A 9015-nucleotide genomic window follows, 5' to 3' on the forward strand; every position below is an offset into this window, starting at 1 on the left:
CAAATAGGCTGAGAGAAGTACTGGATGAGATCATTTCCGAGGACTTATTAAATAGGGGTGCTTTTTCTACGAATATAATCAATTCCATAATGCTATCCGCTTTGACGAAGCAAATCAGATGACGGGCGATCTACGCCTCGAAAAGGAGAAGAAGTGGTTCTCGATACTGACCAAAAAGTCACTTTCGATGCAGAAAGTAGGAAACCAAGGAAGCAGGCATTGGCAAAGAGTGAATCTTTATCCGATCCTATAATGGCTCAATCCGATCCAACAATGGTACTTCCAAAGGCTCCTCGGCTAAGAAAAATAATAGTTGTATTGGCAAGGCATGAAAGGGATTTTCTAATACTATCCGAAGACGAATCGGAATACGGAACCGGAAGCCGTAGCGCAGAACCTTTAGCTTGAGCGGAAGGGGAGGAAACCGGCTATTCGAACTGGCGGGTGGGTGGATACCCTAGTGCTTATTGCTTTGTCGGAGCAGGGGCGGAGAGGGATTCATTAGTTTGACAACACAAGGGTGTCATGTGGAGAAAGAGAATTGAACTATTCTCCGGGTACTAGTACCGCTTAAGCCCAAGCATGTGAAGAAATCCTGTAAGATGGACTTGATTTACTTTCCTTTCCAAGACCTATACCATATGGTTTGGGTATACCACTATCACCTATCGAAATGAAACACTAACCTGCCCACGACCCCCTATACTGGATACCTTTGCTTTGAAACCAATGACTAGTAGAGGATTTCGAGGAACAACAACAAAGGGAAGTAGGGATGGGCTTTCCTCGGATTAGTATTCGGATTTCGCTGGTCTTGCCAATGGTTGTTATTCAAAAGAAGGGTTCGCACCTGCAAGGAAGAATATATTTTCTAGTTGTAGCTTTCGAGGAGAAGAAGGATTGAATCAAAGCGACGAGCAAAGGCAAAGCAATGGCATGTTTGGAATTCCATAGAGGAATCCCCAAGCAAAGGCCAGGATGCTAATGCTAACGCTATTGATATTCCTAGCGCTTGTTTTCGTAGGATGCCGAGGACTCTTGCTTGAATACAACTAGAGAATTATCAAAAGAATACGACTAGCTCTTTACCGCGGGGATGCGTTGGGAGGAATCAATTATTTAACCCGGTGACCTGATAGGAGTCGTGACTGTGTGGGTAGCATTATCAAAAGAAGGAAATTCGCAACGCTCTAAATTTCTCTATTTTGATTCTTTTTTTAGGGATTGCGCCGTTACTGTACCTACTTTCGCTATTGCTGTTCCGCTTTGCCATTATGCGTCCCTTTGTTAGCATAATAGGAGGGTTCCTTTTTAGCGCAATACGATGAAATAACAACCTAAGCTTATCGGCATTAGCAAATTGAGAAATCGAATAGATCCCCGGCCGTTGGATAGGAGCACTGCCGTTACCGTGCTTAGAATTGATGAAATTGGATTTCTTACAAAACCCAAGATCTTCCTATTCGTAGTTTTCTTACAAAACCCAGGATCTTCCTATTCGTAGGTGGTATACAACTACCCCTATCCCTATTGTTTTGATACATGGCGTATTGGCTTTTTGTTTTTCTAGCTAAAGATCCATCTTTCCTGGATTAGTGATTAGTTCAATCCATACCCCTATGGAATTAAAAAAGCAAGGGCAGAGGGACCTGGATCCGGAACCATACAATAATTCGTAGGAACCCACACCGGATAGAGGGCCGTCCCTTCCTCTTAAGAGGTGTAATTCTGTTTGGGGATGACATTAGATAATCCGAATCGTAGTCCTCACGGGAATGGTCGCAAAATGCGAAGGAGTTTTGTTGTCGAAGCTGGGGATCTAGATAGGTACCGATCTCGGTGGGGATTTTCCTATTTTTTCTATGGAATTTGTTTCATTCCTTTCATGCACAGATGAACCTTCTGAGCTTTGGAAGTACCTTTGCCCTGGAGGATTGTCCCGTGATTGAGGGATTTCTTCACAACTATTGGGATTAAAGACATATGCAAATCCGAAACAGGGAAGTACGAAACTAAAGGGGCTTTCTCTCGATGAACTCCCTAGTTCCTATGTTTGCTTTGAGGCAGTGCTAATTGCTAATGTGTGAACTGTCACTATAGAAAAATAGATTGGAATCACTTCTAACATCAAAGATAGGAAAATTTGGCCTATTGGGTGCCCATCCATTCGACCCTATGCTATGCATTTGTGACCAATAGAGGTAAGATCATGAATACAAGATGGCGATGAGTCATGCCAAGTTTGGGGAGTGTTGCTCGTACCCTCATTGCATGTTTTCAAATAGGGCATACTGCCTGTGATTTACTATTGAAAAACAAGTCGACAGGAGAATCCGAGTGCAACCAGATAAGAGTTCGCTTTCAAAAGAAGACAATGGCAAGTCTCAATCAACTGTCATTAGGTCAATAGTAAACAGGAGACTGCTTTGCGTATCACGGATCGAGCACACAATAAAATGCTTGAACTACACTCTCCTAGCATCAGGCCTATGGTCCATCCAAGGATAGAGCTGTAATCAGCGCCTTTCTCAGATCTTCAGATAGACAGAATTTGTCGTACACGCTTAGCCATCTCGCCCGAGGGACCCTTCCCCATAGTCCCGGCATTTCTAGTTCCGGCTAACCAAGGCACGAAAGGAAGCACTCTCGATCAAGACCTAAAAGCACACCCTCGAACCGGCATTCGAGATACCCAAAGAAAAGGATGTTTTTTATACAAGAGCTCCTGCCTTTCACTTTCATAGGAACCCAGTCTTGTTCGAGTCAATCTTATTGATGGTTAGAAGCAGAGTTCATGCTTTGCTCTAAACTGAGGTCTAGCCAGTAGATAGTAGAGAGGAGGGCTAAATCCAGGTTAATGTCCCGTCGCTCAATCCATCTATTTTTCTTTCGCGCTAGTGAACTCTGGCAGTTGGAGGAGGGAAAGGAGCATACTTCTATTACGCAAATAGAAAGTGCGAACAAAGTAGTCAACTTACTGAATCACCAGTGTCAATCGGTTTTGAAGCGCTCGATGGGCGTAGTTCGTCATCATCCTCTATTGGCCTTGTATCAACCAAGCGAAAAAGAAGGAAAGAATCTCTGAGCGAGAGTGCCAAGATGGGAACCTATTCTTCGATCGACTACCGTGCTTCTTATCTTTTTCCAATACTACGAGCCAAAGGCACACTGCTATTTAGTCACAGTCACATGCTCACCCTTGACTCTATAAATAAAACCAGTAGCTTGGGCTAGCGAGTATAGTTCCCTGGCGCCGGGCCCTCAATAAAGTCCATCGTGGCCATATCCCATGGTTTCTCTTTCTTAATGCTGACCTCAATGTTGATCGACCGTTCTTATTATGATATTTTATTCAATTCATACCACTCAAAGCCCAGACCATTGGTTGCGCCGCTTTTTGCAACTCGTAGTCACAAAACCTTATTAATCTAAGTGATTTCTTGTCAACGGATCGCTATCGCTTACAAGAACGGATGCAGAATGGGACACCTGAAGGTGAAACAAGAGACTCATACCCATGGTCATCTGATTGATCTACTCGGCTTCGGTACTGAAATGAAAAGGCCAAAGGCCAAACAAAAGACGTTTCGTCTGCTCCAGACGAGGTAAGAGCGAATGATCATTTTCGTGATTTCCATCGTAAGAAGATCGACTTGTAGAATTCTAAAAATGGGGAGCAAAGGAAGAGGCAGGCTGAGCTGACTCTTGTTCATTATCATTCTCATGATGTGTGGTGCAAAGAGAAGATTCTTGTGGAAATCCCTTCTTTCTAGCTTGATCAATTTCTGTAAGAATGAAGCTAGTGACACTAAACTTCTGGCTCTTCATTATGAAGTCAACTACATGCCAAGACCCTTTATTCCAAGTAGATTGCATCTGTATTCCCTTTTGAATCAATAAGGTATTGATTGGTTGTTTTCACCTTTTGAACGAAAGCCACTACTCTTTGGAAAAGGTCCACGAGTCGAATCAGTAAGATTTCATCAAGAAGATTTATCACCACAGTGGCGTGCTATTTCATTGTTTTGTTATCTAGCCGGGCTAGAGAAGAGCTATCGCCATCATCAAACAAAGAAGCCAAGGACTGGTCAAAAGAGAGGAGGGACCACATTCTCGAATCCACTCATGGAAAATGCCCCACCTCTATCAAATTGGTATTCATCTCGAAGGAAAATAAGAGAGTTTTGTTTTACCACAATGAGTAAACAACAAGTTTGATTTTGAAAAAGCCCATTCCTTTTTTGGCTTGTTTGCCAAGGAAAGTCGTACGAAGGCAAAGCGGACAACGAGAAAAGGTACCTTTAAACCTCGTTTCAGTACCAATATTCCCGCCTTCAAGGGCATATGAAGGAGCTCCTATTGCTTAAGAAAGTACAGCAGAAATAAAGTCTTTGGGTAGATGAGGTCACTGCTTAGCCCGCTGAGCTGCTCTGTCCCCTCTACCGAGATGGGATGGTTTATGCACTTGTCCCGATGAAGCTTAGGATCCGATAGAAACACGGGGTCAACTAAGGAAAAAAATGGGAACCTTTGCATGACGCGCCTTCCTCAGGATGTGCGCTCTCTTTTCAGGATTGAGAATGATGACACAGCGTGGAGGTCCTTCGTCTACTTCTTCTGTCCAGGCCTGTTTGTATTCCCACCATACCTCTCTGCATCGTCCTTCTGTATTGGGGGCTCCCAACACCTCAGCCAATTTGTGCAGCATCTTATTCAGGATCTCGGTGCTCCCAAAAGTTGTGAGCGACTCCAGGAACAAGACTCTGCCACCTCTGTGCGTCACCGAATGAAGGAAGGAAAGAGGATGTCGTACATAAACCTAGATTTTTTCCATGTCGTTCGTATCTACGCACGGCACGATACATAAATCCTGCAATAGGAAGCACAATTTTGCTACTGGACACAAGAACGAAACCGCCAAAAACATGAAACAGAACAAAGAGGAGTAGTACAACAACTGAATCATAGTCTGACACCGCTGATGGTTGGCTGTCGTGAGGAGGGTGCATTGTAGCAGTTGCTGGTAGGATTTTGGTGTTGCTATGTTCTTGCCGCAGATGATGATATATGTAGATGGGTGAGGTTTTGGACTCGAGATATTGCTGGGAGATCACATTTGCCGTCGCATTCCAAACAATTCGTGAGCCGTTTATCTGGTTTAGTGGACATTTGCCTTGTTGATCAACTGTTTGGTATACCTAGGCTGTAGAATTGTTTTGTGCCTGGAACTCCGAACGACCCTTATACTGTTTTGCTTTCTGCTGCTTCTTGTTCTGCTTTGCCGAGAGAATTTCACCTCTGTGGAATGCCCTATAGCTATATTTAGCTATATTACTCCTCTAGCTATATTTAGCTAGTTCACCACTGTATACGACCAAGGTTTACACCTGAGAGTCTTAGTAAATCCTTGCATTCATGAAACTGACCAGATGAGAACGAAACTGGTGGGAACAATCAACTATACGGCAGCTGCGAAGTTCTAGTTGGCTTCTGAAAATCAACTATGCTGAAATAGATTCTCTTTTGAGAGCCCTACATATACCGATCAAACATTCCATTTCAGACTTGTCTGCTTTACTATCTAATAAGTTTGATAGAAATCAAGGCGGGTATAGCTTCCTTTGATCCATACCGTAATATTCAAGCTGACTTTGTCAACTTATTCCCCTTTTTTCAGGTTGAATTGACAATGCTGTACTTTCTTCAACCATAGGAACCGGAATTTCATAGGTAGAGGGGGCCAACGTGCCAGAAACATGGATTTCATGGAAACAAGGTAATCCATAGTTGGTAGCAGATGTTCCACGGGATCAGATATCCTCCGTCTTGTCTCTGCATTCGAGGAATGCTTGTAGCTGTGCTAGGCGTGAGAAGAACTCTACAATACGATTTCTACGATTGGTACCAGATTGGAATTCATTCTCGGAACTCTCCTCTAGAGAATGGTCTGGCTAAAGAGAGTGATAGATCCATCGTGTCGTGTGGAAACTAAAGCTAGGCTCCGCTATTCGTCCTCAGCCGTATTCTCATTCTGGGAAAAGGTATGGCTCGTTCTGGGAAACGATCAGTAGTAGTGGTCGATGGCAGGTATGGAAGGATCCCGGCAAGTTCCTATCTGAGATTACCACCGGCCCTGCCCTGAGCTGACTTCTTTGCTAGTAGTGAAGTGCGTTTTCACTTAGCTGGAAAAGTCCATAATCCGATTTGACCTCGGGAGCTTGTCCACGGATCTGATCAAAGTATGATTCCCTAGTACCAAAAGTCCTAAAGCCTATGGCGCCAAGCATGGGGAGTCTGCGGAGAAGAAAAACGCTATTTTGCTATGGGCCAAAACTAGTGTTTTTTCGGATTTCTAGTCTAGTTTAAGTGCAGGGCTAGAGAGTTCTCTTCCAGTATTCTTAGCTGACTGTCCGCTTGCCTGACTCGAACAAATAGCTTTTGTTTCCACAAGGCAGATCCCATTCCTCGAATGCAAAGGACAAGAAAGATGGATTCTGGCTGGAAGGAAGGGTTCTCGTATTGGTTCTTCTGGTGCGCTACTTCCTTGTGTTGTGCCAGATTGGAATTGGTATCGGAATCCTGGTTGGTAGAAGGAAGCTTGAGTATTGCTTATTGTTGAAAGCACTCGTTTGTTCTGGCTCATGAGTTGAAAGCACTCGTTTGTTCCGGCTCGTGATGTGTCTGACGCATGCATAGAATCAAGATCTATTGAGACCAGGATGTTTGTTTCTTCCTCGAAACAAGAGATACGCTCTGGCTTATTTGCATTCGACAGGAGAACCTCACTTATCAACTGCCCTGGATTGGATCTACTTACGATTTGAAAAACTGGCTCCAGAACCCCTGTTTTTGATGCAGAATCGGTGGTTCCTTCTCTTTTTCGTGATTTCATCCATAAATCAATGGAAAGAGCACTTTATTCAGTGAATTGACATGTTCCTGATGCTTTTATAGTAGCAGCAGTCTCGGTAGCAGAAGTAGATCCGAGTGTAGATACCGGGATCATATCACCACTATTGACTATTCCAATTCATTCACATCTGCTCGTATCAATCAAAGTTTCCTATCAAGCAATCCTAGCAGCAATCAAGTTGGCACCCACTATATAAGATGCACTATTTCCTGATCTTGTCCCAAACCCAACTCGGCACTTTTAGACCTGGCCTGGATCCCTCCCTTTTCCGACAATATATGCAACCTTAAAGAAAAGAGACCACTCTCAGAACGACCCTTCGGAAAGCCCCACAACAAGCTATCCCAGAAGAAATTGTATAACTTGGCCAAAGTATTCACTTCCAGTTCCCTTTGCAATAAGATCACAGTAGATACTGTTTAGAAGGCTCACTCTCTCGTCTACAAAAATAGATGTGTGCTTACTTCTTGGAGATTGACTCCTGCCGGTAAGTGCACACCCTCAGTAGTATCTCTATAGACTTTATAGAGTATTTCCAATTGATAAATGATTTGTTCTTTAAGAACATCTTTGGATATATCAGTTACTTGTGTTTCAACATTAATAGCATTTATGTGATGGATCATCCGGCCAGCCCTAATGGCGACAAGAATAGCTATCGACAATGACAAACCCAATGATACAATATACTCAAATATAATCGTTTCCAAAAAATCTGCCATCATTTTTTGAGTCATACTTGTCCCTTAGCGGACTCATTCTTGTCTTGCTTCATCTAAGGAGTGATAAGTGCCAGGAGTCTACCTCTAGCATCAATACATGTCCTAGTTACGAACAAAGAAGCGGTGATGTCTCCTTAGCGTTAGCGGCCTTATGCCTATTTCAGTATACGCCCGTGTCAATATGACTAGACTTACCTATACCCATGCTTCCTTCTTCTTTGACTAGCTTGCTTCCCCTATCAAATAGAACGGGAATGACTGCGTGCATGGCCATCGTTAGCAAGCCCGCGTAGGGTAGGACCATCATCGAGCAAATGTTCCTTCAAAGGCGCGGAGCGTGCTATGGCAGATTTTCATCCCGCAAGAGGATGCGCCTAACTAAAACGCCGAAAGGCGGTGCAATTCAAAGCTTGTTCTGCCCATCTAGTATATAAAGAGATTGTTGGATCTAGATAGACTCCGTCCAAAGAAGCTTGATCTAGTATAATAAGTATAAGTAGCTCTTTATATTCTATTCTAGAGGGACACAGTGGACAGGACTTACCCACTGACTATCAAGTATAATAAATTATAGCAGCACAGTGCTTCTAGTATAATAAATTATACCTGCCTCAAGGAGCTTTAGTATTTCCTTTCTTACCACTTATTTCATCTTAGGATTCAGCCATCGTTGATGATCAATAACGGGTTTGGCATCTTTCTCCAAATTTATTTTGTGTTGACATAGAGTGGGACTAATGCCCTTAAGATCATCAAGAGTATATCCAATAGCAGCACGGTGCTTCTTCAGAGTTTTCAATAATTTTTCTTCCTCCTTCTCTGAAAGGTTAGCACTAATAATAATAGGATATATCTTCTTTTCATCAAGATAAGCATATTTAAGAGTATCATGTAATGGTTTAAGCTCAAACACGGGATCACCCTTGGGTGGAGGAGGATCCCCTAGGATTTCAACAGGCAAGTTGTGTTTCAGAATAGGTCCCTGTTTAAAGAATACTTCATCTATTTCCCTTCTTTCATTCATAAACATATCATTTTCATGGTCTAGCAAATATTGTTCTAAAGGATCACTAGGAGGTACGGCAATAGAAGCAAGACCAATAATTTCATCTTTACTAGGCAATTCCTCATCACGAGGTTGTCTACGAAATTTAGAGAAATTAAACTCATCTGACATATCATCCAAACCAATAGTAACAACATCCTTCTTGCAATCTATCTTAGCATTAACAGTGTTCAAGAAGGGTCTACCAAATATAATGGGACAAAAAGCTATCTTTGGGGAACCAAGAACAAGAAAATCAGCAGGATATTTGGTTTTTCCACACAAGACTTCAACATCTCTAACAATCCCAATTAGTGAAATAGTATCTCTATTAG

The sequence above is a fragment of the Aegilops tauschii genome, chromosome 7 (genome assembly GCF_002575655.3).
Source record: "Aegilops tauschii subsp. strangulata cultivar AL8/78 chromosome 7, Aet v6.0, whole genome shotgun sequence".
Lineage (NCBI taxonomy): Eukaryota > Viridiplantae > Streptophyta > Magnoliopsida > Poales > Poaceae > Aegilops > Aegilops tauschii.